This window comes from Mustela lutreola, chromosome 1, assembly GCF_030435805.1.
Source record: "Mustela lutreola isolate mMusLut2 chromosome 1, mMusLut2.pri, whole genome shotgun sequence".
In the NCBI taxonomy this organism is placed as follows: Eukaryota; Metazoa; Chordata; class Mammalia; order Carnivora; family Mustelidae; genus Mustela; species Mustela lutreola.
Window position 1 is genome coordinate 241,063,293 of NC_081290.1, and position 12,903 is coordinate 241,076,195.

At 45.9% G+C, this 12,903-nt stretch overlaps 1 protein-coding gene and 1 pseudogene across 4 annotated transcripts in view; one reads left to right on the forward strand and one right to left on the reverse strand.

Moving 5' to 3' along the window:
- Positions 1–12,903, reverse strand: part of IRAG1 (inositol 1,4,5-triphosphate receptor associated 1) — a 142,355-nt gene that overhangs the window by 99,328 nt on the left and 30,124 nt on the right. The gene's annotated exons all lie outside the window — the stretch shown is intronic.
- Positions 6,490–6,652, forward strand: LOC131822834 (U4 spliceosomal RNA; annotated as a pseudogene).

Here is a 12,903-nt window from a genome sequence, read left to right on the forward strand (position 1 = left end):
CCAACCAGCCACTGTATGGATGAAATAAGCAACAGATCTACCCAAAGGTTGGCTCTGTGATTAATTTCTATTACCTTTACTTGGATTTCAGCAGCAGTGTATCAGTCGTGTTGGACAAAGTATATGGTCACAGGGGTTGACATTAGCAAAAGACTATCCACAAACCCCAATTATACTGGGAAAGTTGGTGCACCTCCCTAGAAACCTCTTAAGTGATGATGGATTTATGTGAAGGTTCATCCTGTCTTAATAGTAATATGGTTTCCAAAACATGGGAGGTGACAGTTCTACTTTCTTTTCCACCTTAATCTATATGAAGTGTATTGCACTCTGAGTGGTAAGAAGGATTCAGACAAATTGGAGTATGTTCCTAAAAGGGGAAGCAATATGCAGGAAGCAAGAATTTGTCTTTAAAGAACTAAAAATCTTTAGCCTGGAAAACAGATGGTGCAGGGAAAAATAAAAGTGCTTCTCAGATACTTGAAATTCATTCCTGTAATTCTGTTGTCCCCAAAGGATAAGTGCATGACCAATGAATGAAAGGTCAGATCAAGGCAAGGGAATCCTCTCTAGTGGTTGAAACTATTTGAGATGAAACAGGCTACTTTTTAAGGTAATAAATTCCCTACTCCTGGGAGAGTTCCAGCCAAGTCCAGGGTAATGGTCATAGGATTCCTAACACACTCCAGGGGCCATTTTCAACCCTAGGTGTCACTGAATTCTTTGACTCTTCCTAGGGACAAGAAACCACGAATGTAATGGTCCCATTTCATATGATTCTGGGATCATGGTATCCTAAAGTCACATAAAAAAAATATCTCATTTTCTGTTCCTCCTCACCTCCTGCTCTTCAAAAAAGACCTTAATTTAAGTCAGTCCCTCGGTCAGAAAGCAAAGCAAAACAGAAATGAATTAAGTGAGACAAGCACTAAGAGATGTAAGTTGCTGCAGGACAAAGCAGATTGGAGGCTGGCTGTGGCCCCACGTTTGACAAGACAGAACCCCGAACCCCTCAGGGGGAGCCCCAGCAACCCGGCCTGCCAAGGCCATTCCCACGCTGCTCCTGCCCTGTTTGCTTGCTCTCCCGTCCATTATTATAAACTCTCTGCTTAAAATAGCAAGGTAGCAGCAGAGTCCTTCCCCCAGGGTGACATCTGGGTTCTGCTGGAGCTTGTGGGCACATGGACCTTGCATCCATCACAGCAAAGTTAGGAATATAATCTGCAGGAAGTGGTGATCTAGAGCACCGACCCATAAAAGGAAAACATATTTAGTAATGTTTGGTCTCTGAGCTGCTCCTTCTTTAACCTGTTTTCAGGGCCCTTCTAACTACCTCTTTAGCCTGGTGGGTAAAGGGTTAGACAGGTCATTGTCAAGAGCCAGTCAGCTTTTTGGATTCTACTCATTCTGTCCCTAGCCAGTGCTTTATAACATAGTTTGGCCCATTTTATAGGAAGGAAAACTGAGGTGCAAAGGAGGGAAACAACTTAACTGGGTCCAGTAACCTTTGTACCTAGTGCAAATTACCTAAGCCTCTGCTGGGATAACTCTCCAATCATTTGTGTAACTGACAAGGCCAAACGTCTCTAATCCATATTTAAATATTTTATCGGCCCCCAACCATGCTCATGAAAGAAAGCAAAACTACTATACTTTTCTTCATTCTCCCATTCATGACATATTTCTAGTTTGCCTACTGAGTGTCACATACCATGCTAGGTGCTTTCAAGTGCTATCTAGCTTAACCCCTGTGAGATGGGTTTTATTATTTCCATTTTACATATTAAAGAAGTAAGGATCAGAGAGGTTCAGTAACTTGCATGAGCTCCCACAGTCAAGGATTATATAATGCAGGCTAGTCTGACCCCAAACCCATCTCCCCACTCCTCTCCTCTATCTCCTCCACCTGGAGTTCTGCTAAAGTACAGTAGAACCCAACAGAGGAACCTGCCCCACAGAGAGCGGGAATGTACATTCCCAGTGGAGCTGTGGGTGGGTGGGTGGGGGAGGCAGGGCAGAGGAAGCAGCAGCTTGTCAGGCAGGGGTCTTATGAGGGCAAAGGTGTGGGCCTACAGTTTGAGGTTTCAGGATTCCCACTGTAGGGTAACAAATGCACCCATTTACCTATCCATCTATCTGTCAGGCTATATATTCACCCACATGCCTTTGACTTCTCCATTCATACAACTGTCCATTTGTTTGGCTTTGAAACTTTTACTCCAGAAAGTCCTACACTTGTTAGATCAGCTGCACAGGCTCTGCCCCCCTGGAAAATCACTGTAGGGTCCTGTGGACTGTGGGGAGAGTGCAGGAGGGCAGGAGAGGACTGCTCTGATGGAGTAGCCATTCAAACATAGGCATGCCCACCCACAGCTGGCAGAACACCTCCATCCTGCACCCCTAAGCCTGTGGGAGGGACACTGGCTTCCTGTGGTGGTTGCCCATGTCCCTACAAGCACCATCACTGCTCATGATTTAGCAAGGGCCTTTATAGAAACCTCATAAGTACTATTTTCTTTTAAAAGGTTGGGAGTTGAGGGAAATTGGAAGGGGAGATGAACCATGAGAGACTATGGACCCTGAAAAACAATCTGAGGGGTTTGAAGGGGCGGAGGGTGGGAGGTTGGGGGAACCAGGTGGTGGGTATTAGAGAGGGCACGGATTGCATGGAGCACCGGGTGTGGTGCAAAAACAATGAATACTGTTACACTGAAAATAAATTTAAAAAATTTTTTTTTAAAAAGATTGTACTTATTTATTTCAGAGGGAGAGAGAAGGAGCGCACTAGCAAGGGAGAGGAGTAGATAGAAAAGCAGTCTCCTGGCTGAGCAAGGAACCCAACACCAGGCTCTGTCCAGGACCCTGGGATCATGACCCAGTATATTATTATGAACATTATTAATCCCATTTTACAAGTGAGGAAAGAGCCCTAAAGACTTATTCAAAGTCACAAAACCCATGAGGTCTGTCTGACTCCCCAGTCCCCAACTGGTCAAGGCCACTGGCTCATGGGTAGTGGTCTTGGCAAGTAGTGGCCTTTATAATGGCCCCAAGAATGCCTCTCCCAGAGCCTTGCCATCAGCCCAGAGGAAACCATACTGCTCTCTGAATCACAGTGACCCAGGAGCACAGTCTACAAACTGAGTGGCTCTCACATTTTCTTTGTTAATCTTTGGATGTCCGGGGAAAAGCCAGAGGCCCTTCTGGGGAAAAAAAAAAAAAAAACGGGTTAATCCAGACTCCACTGACCTTTCTGGAGTGACTCAGAATTCTCAGAAGGGAGGTTTTTTGTTCTTCCAGCTTTGAATTTTTGCTTTCATTTTAGCAACACAAAGAATTTGAAAGAGATTAGGTTGCTATTAATACCACTGGTCTATCTCTAGATGAAGAATTTGATGAAGGAAATTGTTTGGGGTGAGTGCACACACATCTCTCTCAGTCCCTCTGCAAATTCAGAGGATGATGGAGAGGGCCACTGGAGATCAGCAGATCCTGCCTCCTGCTCCCATATTACAGATCCAGACAGGGGCAAAGACTTAATCAAAGCCATACTTGTGAGTGAGGGGCCATCAGAGAAGGTCCCAGAACCCCTATTCCCCAGGACTTGCTACAGACATCAGCTTTCTACCTCTAATTTTGAAGGGCTTGCTTTTGGTATATGATAAACAAATGTGTCCATCCTGTGAAAGCAGGCATCTTTTGGCAGTGCCTCCCAATCTTCCTCCTCCTGTGGTTACTCTCATGGGAGAGAGAGGGTGCTCCCTGGTTCCTGATCTCACTCCAGGGCTGTCCCCCCACACACTTAGAAAATCTGGGGCATCAGAGATCAGGTTAAAGTGCTGATAGGCACTTCTGTGGGTCCCTAGGCCTGGCTAACTGCAGAACTGGGTCCTAGATCCCATAAGCAAGCCTAAGCAGGGTTCAACTCAGGAAAAAGCCATCCTGCTTCCTAACCTTGGGATGCTGCAAGAGGGCTGTGGAACCTGGAAGATTGGATTCTAATTCTCTTCTGCCTCTTCCCTGCTGGATTAGTCTCCCCTGGCCTCTGTTTCTTCATCTTCTCTATTAGGGTTGTTATAAGAATTAACTTAGAGAATACAAGCAATATGGTGGCACATTGTATGTACTCAACGAGTTCCTTTCCCCCTCTCTGAATAGGGCAGCTGAGTTCTCTGAGTCATGGCATCAAAATCCAAGCAGGTCCAGAGAGTCTGCCATTAATCCTGAATAGCAGAGCTCAAGCTTCGTCTCTTGCAGGTAAAGGATATATATTCCTGACCTTGCCAGGACTTCTCTGTACAAACTTGTAAATAAAAGGCAGTTAGACGTGATTGGAATTAAACCCATCAGGGGCTTTACACCCTGGCATTTACTCTTATTGTACAAACATACTCTGTTGTTGGGCAACCAATGGGGTTAGAGAGAGGGGGTAAGTACTGTGGTCATCCCAAGTCCATGCTGTGGTCATCCCAGGGCTATGCTGTGGTCAGTTGCAGGTCTGCATTGTGGTCAGCCATTGATCTGTGCTGCGGTCATCTCAAACCTGTTCTGTGGTCATCTCAGGTCTATGCTGTGGTCAGCCCTCGATCTGTGCTGTGGTCAGTCCCAGGGAAGCAAGGGTAGAGTATAGAAGGGCAGAAGAAAGATGCAACAGAGAGGGAAAGATGAGGGGCTGGAAGGGACTTCCCAATGACTTCTTGCCCTCAACACAATCTCTCTGGTCCACGGAGCCAGGGGGGATAACAGGGGCTGCAGTCAGGTCCTGAGCACTTCCCAACACCCCATGGATGTCTCCACCCTCTAGCCATGCTCTCCAAGCCTGAGGATCTCTTATAGGTTCTGTTGGCTGGGGGTACCTTCCTCCCCCAATTCAGACCCATTTCAGCCCCGGAGTGAACCAGCTTCTGCTCAGACCAGTGTCATGACCATGTCCAGGAGGAGATGCTAAACCAGCCCCAATAGGAAGAGTGCAAAATTTGGCAGCCAATGTGCTAAGCAGGGGGGTGGAGTAGGGGACACCTGAGATATCAAAAATAGTAACTGACCCCTCCCTTCCCCTCAGACCTCCTTTCCCCCCATTGCCTTTCCCCTCACACAAACATGGAGGCCATTCTGTGCTCATTGCCTCGGGGAGAGGTGTAGAAGCAAGACGTATGGAAAAGGGAGTCTGTCTCTGCCTCATATGTAGTGAGGGGCTAGACCTTAGGGAAATGAAGAAGGCTCAGGATTCAGAAAAGAGATTTGGGGAAAGCACCCTAAGTAAGCATAGTTGTCCCCTCATCCCCAGGACTAGTAAAAGATTATGGGGCAAGGAGCAGACAGGAGAGGCCATGTAAAAGCAATGAAAATATGGACTCTGGTGAGGTACTAGAAAAGAGCCTTTGCCCTGCTTCCCTGGAGAAATGGGGGGAAAGTCCCAAACTCTAAGAGCAGAGAGGTCTTGGGTCCCGTTTCCCAGACAGAACCCTGAGGAAAAGACCCCAAAGAGAAGTAATGGTTGTTTGGAATGACTTGATAGACAAGGCCTTCGGACAGCCTCACAAGACTCTTCTCATCCCAGGGGATGGGTGTGTGTGGGCAGGGGGGCACATGGCACACTCATTTCTATGTAGCCAGGAGCAAAGTTGCCAGACTTGAAGGTGCCTTGAGAAGGCTGATTTGGGGGTCATCTACTGACCAACGACTCACAGAAAGCATGGTGGATATCTTGTCAAGTAGGCCAGGACAAATGATGTCAGGTACAAGCGCACCTTTCTCAACCTAACTCCCTGGCACTCAGGAAGCTCCTTGGACCTTGGGTACCATTTTGGAGGAAGTGGGTTGGTGAAACCCTCAAATTCCTGGGATCGGGTTCTAGGTACCCTGAAAAATGGCCAAGCCAGGGCCGGATCTCACTCCAGCCGAGCCCAACCCCCAGCCATGACAGGAAGTCAGCCAAAACATTTCCCCAGGTTTCCTCCCCAGCTTGTTCACTTCAGCAATTCTTTTTTAAAAATAAGTCCACTTGAAAAAATTTTCTCTTCTTGGAAATATGTGCAATTGCTCAATCGGAGGCAGTTCAAAGGCACTGGAAACAGCAAAAAAGTATCTGAGCCTCCCATTTAGCTCCCAGCAGAAATAAATCTTGCCCAGTTCTCTTTGTTCCAGGCAGCCCAGCAGCCTCTTCCCTGAGTCACTCACTCCAGGGTGACATGAATCATCACCCTAGGGTCAAGGACCACACGGTTTTTCCCTGGGTCTGTGTGACTGACCAGGGCACTGAGGGGCCATCAGGAAGCATAGAAGACCAAGAGCCTCCTCCTAGGTCCTGGGTCTGAATCTGCCTTCCCAGATGTGTGACCCGGGGTAGTCCCTCAGCCTGTGTGACAAGGAGGTAGATTTATAGCTCTTCCAACTTGTCCTTTCTTGGAGCTTCTCCAGTGGTGTACTAATTGTTAAGAATTTTGTGAGCTGGTTGTTAAACACAGACATCACTAAAAATTGAATTATAGCTTTGTGCTGTGGAAGTATTGTAGTCAATGAGGTTTATCCAAGGCGTGATTATTGCTAATTAAGAATTAAGTTACAATTAAATGACACTAAAAATGAAATAAACACCCACAATGATCCTAATTATTTTGCTACATCTTATTGTTAAATCATCTCTTGAGATTATTTAGTTTTCTTTTATCTGTGGAGGGAAACTCTATATAATGATGTGCTACTGTGCATTGCTTTCCAACTTCACATTCAGTGAATGTGGAGTTAGTAGCTGAACTTCGTCATGGTGTCACAGAAATCAGCAGATCAGCAAATGCTCCATGTCAAGGCTTTTGTCTTAAACATTTACTAGCTCACCAATGAGCCTCTCTGTTCTGGGCTCAGCTCCTCGCCCCTGCCAGGGTGCAGAAGGAATGCAGATGACCTTAATATCACCCCATGATAGCAGAATTACAGAGATCTGATGGCCAGTTACCTTTGCACAATGCTGCTTAGGTGTACCATGTCCTGAACAAGTCCTATCATTTCTTTCCCTCCCCAACCCTGCCTTCTCCCAAGCCCACTCTTCCTGTACCCTAGTGAATGGTACTCAGACTTAAAACCCAGAAGTCATCATAACTACCCCCTCTCCATCACCCTACAATCAGCTGGACTCCGAGTCCTGTCAGTCTTAGTTCAGACATGTCTTTGATTGCTTCTCTCCTTCCCCTGGCCACCATCCCTGCCATGGATCTGGATGAACTGTGTCACCGCAAAAACCTTCTTTTTCTCTTTCCCTCTGGTCTGGCCCTTTCCAACCACACTCTACATGATGCCAGAGAAGCCCCTCCAACATATAAGTTGGACTGTCCTGCCCCTTCTTAAGGAAGATGGAGTGTGGTAGGCCAGGGAATACTGGTGCCATCTAATGAGAGCAGTTACTATTCAGTTCTGAGGTCATGAAAAATTATGTGGGAGGCCAAGGCCTTTCCACACAGAAGCACCCCGCCAGTCCAGTGGACATGCCTCTGACAATGTCATCAATTCAAACTCAGCACAACATTTGGTAGCAAGCAAGAGCTATGGTACAGTGAAAACAGGAGGGGTTTGGAAGTGAAATAGACCAGGTTCCAGGATAGCTCTGGCCCTTACAGCTCCGTGATCCTTGACAAAGCAATGAATGTTCTCTGGGATCAGGCTATCATTTGGAAGATGGAGCTAAGATACTTCTCTCAAAGGATTGTTAGGAGACTTAAATAAAATAAAGCATGTGTCCAGCACATAGTACTTAGGAAATGTTCTTTCACTCGCCTCTGAGAAAGAGAATATCGATTAACAAAAGTCACTTTGCTTCATGTCACACAGGGCTTACAACGTAGGTGTACTCCTTCCCATGCACTTGAAAGGCTCGGTTTTCTGCCCAGCCCTTAAAAGCAGTGAGAAGGGACAACTGACTACAGGAAGGAAGCAGCTGCATTCTGAAGAGAAGATATAAGCTCTCAGCCTGGCATACACTTTCTGACGCCTTCCTTGTCAGCTGAGTTCAGCCCCAGCTTATAGCCCAGCCGGAAGCTAGCAGGCATGAATGAAGCTAAGCTCTGATGTTGGCTCCCTGGAAAAGACAGGAGAGCAAGTTCCATTTCAGAACAGTTCTATCCAAGATGGTTAAAATGCGTAGTTTGACACTTTAGACATAATCATTTTTGTTCACAATATATTGATCGAGGGGAAAAATAGGTAGTATGATTGTACTTTCATTTCAAAATTATAAATATTTTTATGTGAAATAGATATAGATAGATTATGGCTACATATTAGGGAAAGAAGTCTGGAAGGTTAAAACCCAATTGTTAAAAGTGGTCATCTTCAAAAGGAATTATGATTAAAATCAATTTAACACCTTTTAAATATTTGTATCTGTGGGTTTTTTTTCATTATTTTCCCACAATGAGCATGACTTACTTGCATAATAAATGAAGGATTGTTGAAGGTGTTCTGAAAAATTACTTAGGACAGTTTATGCCTGATCATGGACTACTTAGGCATTAATAGTCCTTGTTTCAGTATGTGCTAGTTGAGGCTCTGAACCTTCTTGTGGACTCTCCAATCTGGGAATTCCCTGGCCAACTCTTGTTCATCCTTTAATACTCTGTTCAAATGTCACTTTTGCCACAAAGCCTCCTAGACTCCATCTTCTGATGCCACTCTTCTGGACTTCCAATAGGCACATGTTCTCCCTTGCCTTATGGCTCTTTTTCTTGTCTTGTAATTATCTATTTACTGCACAGGCGGTTCTCAACCTTCCTGCTACCCAGTCCCCCTATAGCGTATGGCAAGTATCTATTAACTATTAACTGAACTTCAGGGTACAGAAGCATGAATTGTCCCCCAGTGAACTCTGACGAGGGTCCGCCCCGCTGCCTGCATTGGGTACACTATCCCCTCCACCTCCTACCTATCTTCCCCCTTCTCAGACACACTTCATGAAGAATCATGTTCTAAACAGTGGGCAGCATATAATTCATCTTCCAGGATTTCTTGAATAGATGAATAAATAAATGAGTAGGTGAGACAGTAGAAGGAAATATGTCACAGACTGATACAGAGTTGTTAAGAGTCCAAACCCTGGTTTTTAGGAACCCTTGGGAAGTCAAATGGCCCCTCCAGGGCTGATTTTGCTTGTGGCCCCATCATGGCCTTGGAGTTCCTCATGTGAGAAGTGAGGAAGACAAGGCCCCATTTTCCTCTTATTTATGTGATCTGAGCATACATCACCCAGGCGGCTACATCTGTAGGTAGACAGCCTTACCTGCACTGTTCCTACTGAGCTTACCCAGGTTAACAGCTCCATTTTCTCTCTTGATGATGTAAGTGGGTTTCCTGTCTTCTCTGACACACAGGTGTGCAAATTTTCCCCTTAGGATTCTACCAACTGAAACCTCACAGAGAGCAGGGCCTCTTCCTCTGCCACTTACATGCCTCTGTTTGACCATCTGGGAGTACTTTGCAAAGCCACTTTTAGGATTTTCTTATCAATGGGACTTGCGGCTTTCACTTAAATCCTGCAGGAAGCCACAGAGCGACCCCACTGGCTCTTCCAGCTCCACTTCGAAAAATGGCTAATGCGGTCCCCAAATTGCTGCCAGTTGTATGCGCTCAAATATGCCATTACCCTAGTGTCTGCTGCCCTGCTGTTCCTGAAACTAGTTCCCCCTGCAAAAGAGTTGAGCCATGAGGGTTGGCAAAATGGTCATAGTCTCGAAGCCAAACCTGGACACGTGGCCTAACTCCTGCTCTGATGAGGGGACAGATGCTGATGTTGGGGGTTCTGGGAATCCAGAACCCGGAATCTCTGCGAACTGTGGTTTCATTTCAGGGAGAAGGCCAGAGGAATTGGGCCAGTTTGATGGGACCGTGGCAACAGCTAGTCCTGCCCACACTGCACATGTGGACTCTCAGAAGCCAAAAGTGGGGACAGATCTCAGCTAACAACCTTTTCCTTGGAGCTTCTGGCTTCTGTGTCTGAAGACATTCATTCCTCAGGATGAGGACAAGGATGGAGAGAGACAAGTGGTGTTTTGTCTAAGACATGAGATGTTTCAAGGACTACCCAGGAGCAGCCTGTCTGAAAAAACCAGGATCAGAACCCTGTTACCTTGGAAACTGTTCCAAATAAAAATAAAACATCTTTCTTTCTTTTTTTTTTTTTTAAAATACTGAATTCTTTTTTTTTTTTTAAGATTTTATTTATTTACTAGAGAGAGAGACAGTGAGAGAGAGCATGAGCAAGGAGAAGGTCAGAGGGAGAAGCAGACTTTCCATGGAGCTGGGAGCCTGATGTGGGACTCGATCCCGGGACTCGGGATCATGACCTGAGCCGAAGGCAGTCGTCCAACCAACTGAGCCACCCAGGCGTCCCTAAAAATAAAACTTCTTTCTTAACTCAACAAGACCATTAACCCCAACATGAATGAATGAATGAATGACTAAATAAATAGATAAATAACTATCCCAGTATACCAGTCCTCTCTCTGTCAGTCCCTCCTTCCCTCTTTCCTCTTCTCCCCCTCCCTTCCCAGCTTTGTTCTGGGAAGTGACCATAGAACTCTGAATGTGGGAACTGGTTTCAGAAAATCCAAAGAAAAAGATGGCTTTCATAGTGCCTGCCTAACTCATTGATTCATTCCACAAATGCTTAGTGGGTATCTCCTTAGTGTCAGGTATTAGGCTAGGTCTTGGGCTCTGAGGACCTGAGTCCTTCAGGCTGCCTTTCCAGGAAGCCTTCCCTGATCTCTCCAGGATACTGTGTGCTCTCTGGTCTATGACAGCATGATGCAGTTACCCCCTATCTGCCACACAGTGGTCTCTGTTTCCTCTACATTAATTGCCTCTGCCAAGTCTGATGACACAAAGCTTTCTTTTGTGCCCCAAGCTGTGGAAACATAGCATAGGTCCAGAGCAATTGTTCAGTGTCTGGTGAATCCCTCCTTTGAAAGCAAAGACTCTACAAATCAAACCTCACTTTTCATATGGCCTACCACACTCCAAGCACAATATATAATTAGCTCTTAAACCCTCTCCATTCTGTGAAGTAGGTATATCTCCATTTTACAGATGAGGTGAACCAAACCTCAGAGAGATAAAATGATTTGCTCTAGATCACACAGTCAGGAAACAGGGTCAGTACTAAAACCCAAGTTTCCTATACCCAAAATGGTGTCCTTGACCCTGCTTGAGTGAGAAACCATTCTTGTTCTCCTCCAACCCCAGTAGAGACAGAATGAGAAATATTGGGAGAACTCTCCTTATGGAGGATCTTGATTGTTCCAGATCACAGCCCTACCTCAGGGACAGCAAGGACTGTGGCTGAGGCACAGAATGGAAAGTCTTTCTCCCAGCATCCCCTGGAGTCCATAGGAAAAAGCTGCATCAGCTAAAACAAATAGAAGAGATAGCTCTTCCCTGCTGGGATGGAGTGCCCCGGCTCAATTCCTTGCCCCCTATTTACTTTCTGAATCCCAGCTCTCAGAAGCTGTGGAAAGAGGCCCAAACCCTGGTGCTGGGCATCAGGGCACAGCATGGCCTAATATGTGCTTCAGGAGGCCAGAGGAAGGATTACAGAGGTTCAGTGACAGAGGTCTTCTGGGGGAGGGAAGAGCAAACTGTGAAGCCATCCACCTGTGTCACAGTGGGTTCCTTTACCACTTAGGCCTCAGTCTTCCCATATCCACAGTAGTGGGTTGGGCTAATTTGCCAGCCTGAGCCCTACTTTCTACCCTATGAGTTTGGGGTCCATGTTGCCTATGGAGAGCAATCATCAATCAGAGGTGAGGGGGTCTAACTGGTGACCCCCAAGGCTGGAGGCTGCCTTTGAACATCTTTGCATCACATCCCCCCAGTTACAGTGATTGGTGAGCATGTGACCTACCCAGAGCCAATGAGACACAATGTGATTTTGCTGGGAAAGAGAGTCTTTTTATTTTTTTTCCAGCATAACAGTATTCATTATTTTTGCACCACAACCAGTGCTCCATGCAATCTGTGCCCTCTCTAATACCCACCACCTGGTTCCCCCAACCTCCCACCCCTCCCCGCCACTTCAAACCCCTCAGATTGTTTTTCAGAGTCCATAGTCTCTCATGGTTTACCTCCCCTTCCAATTTCCCCCAAATCCCTTCTCCTCTCTAACTCCCCATGTTCTCCATGCTATTTGTTATGCTCCACAAATAAGTAAAACCATATGATAATTGACTCTCTCTGCTTGACTTATTTCATTCAGCATAATCTCTTCCAGTCCCATCCATGTTGATACAAAAGTTGGGTATTCATCCTTTCTGATGGAGGCATAATACTCCATAGTGTATATGGACCATATCTTCCTTATCCATTCGTCCGTTAAAGGGCATCTTGGTTCTTTCCACAGTTTGGCGACCATGGCCATTGCTGCTATAAACATTGGGGTACAGATGGCCCTTCTTTTCACTACATCTGTATCTTTGGGGTAAATACCCAGGAGTGCAATTGCAGGGTCATAGGGGAGTTCTATTTTTAATTTCTTGAGGAATCTCCATGGGAAAGAGAGTCTTAACTGAGATCTTAAACGTAAGATGGTGAAAACAGAATCCTTATTGTCTAAGAATGAAATCAATGTGAAAGAGAAGATAGCAAGGAGCTAGAAACTAGGCCCTGAGGCTGTCATCTGATGCCTTGATCAAGCTATGCCTGATAATCCCTGGCCTTTTATGTTTCAAGAACCAACAAATATCCCTTTTTGCTTAAGCTGGTTTGTGTTGGCTTTTTTGACACTTGCAATAAAGAATTCCTACTGGTACAAAGCTTAGCCTTTGTAAAGCGGCTGTACAGGGACTTTCTGGACACCAGAGGCTTCTCTCACCTTGCTGCTCTGCTGCCAACATGAGAGTCTGAGCTGGAATACTCAGATCT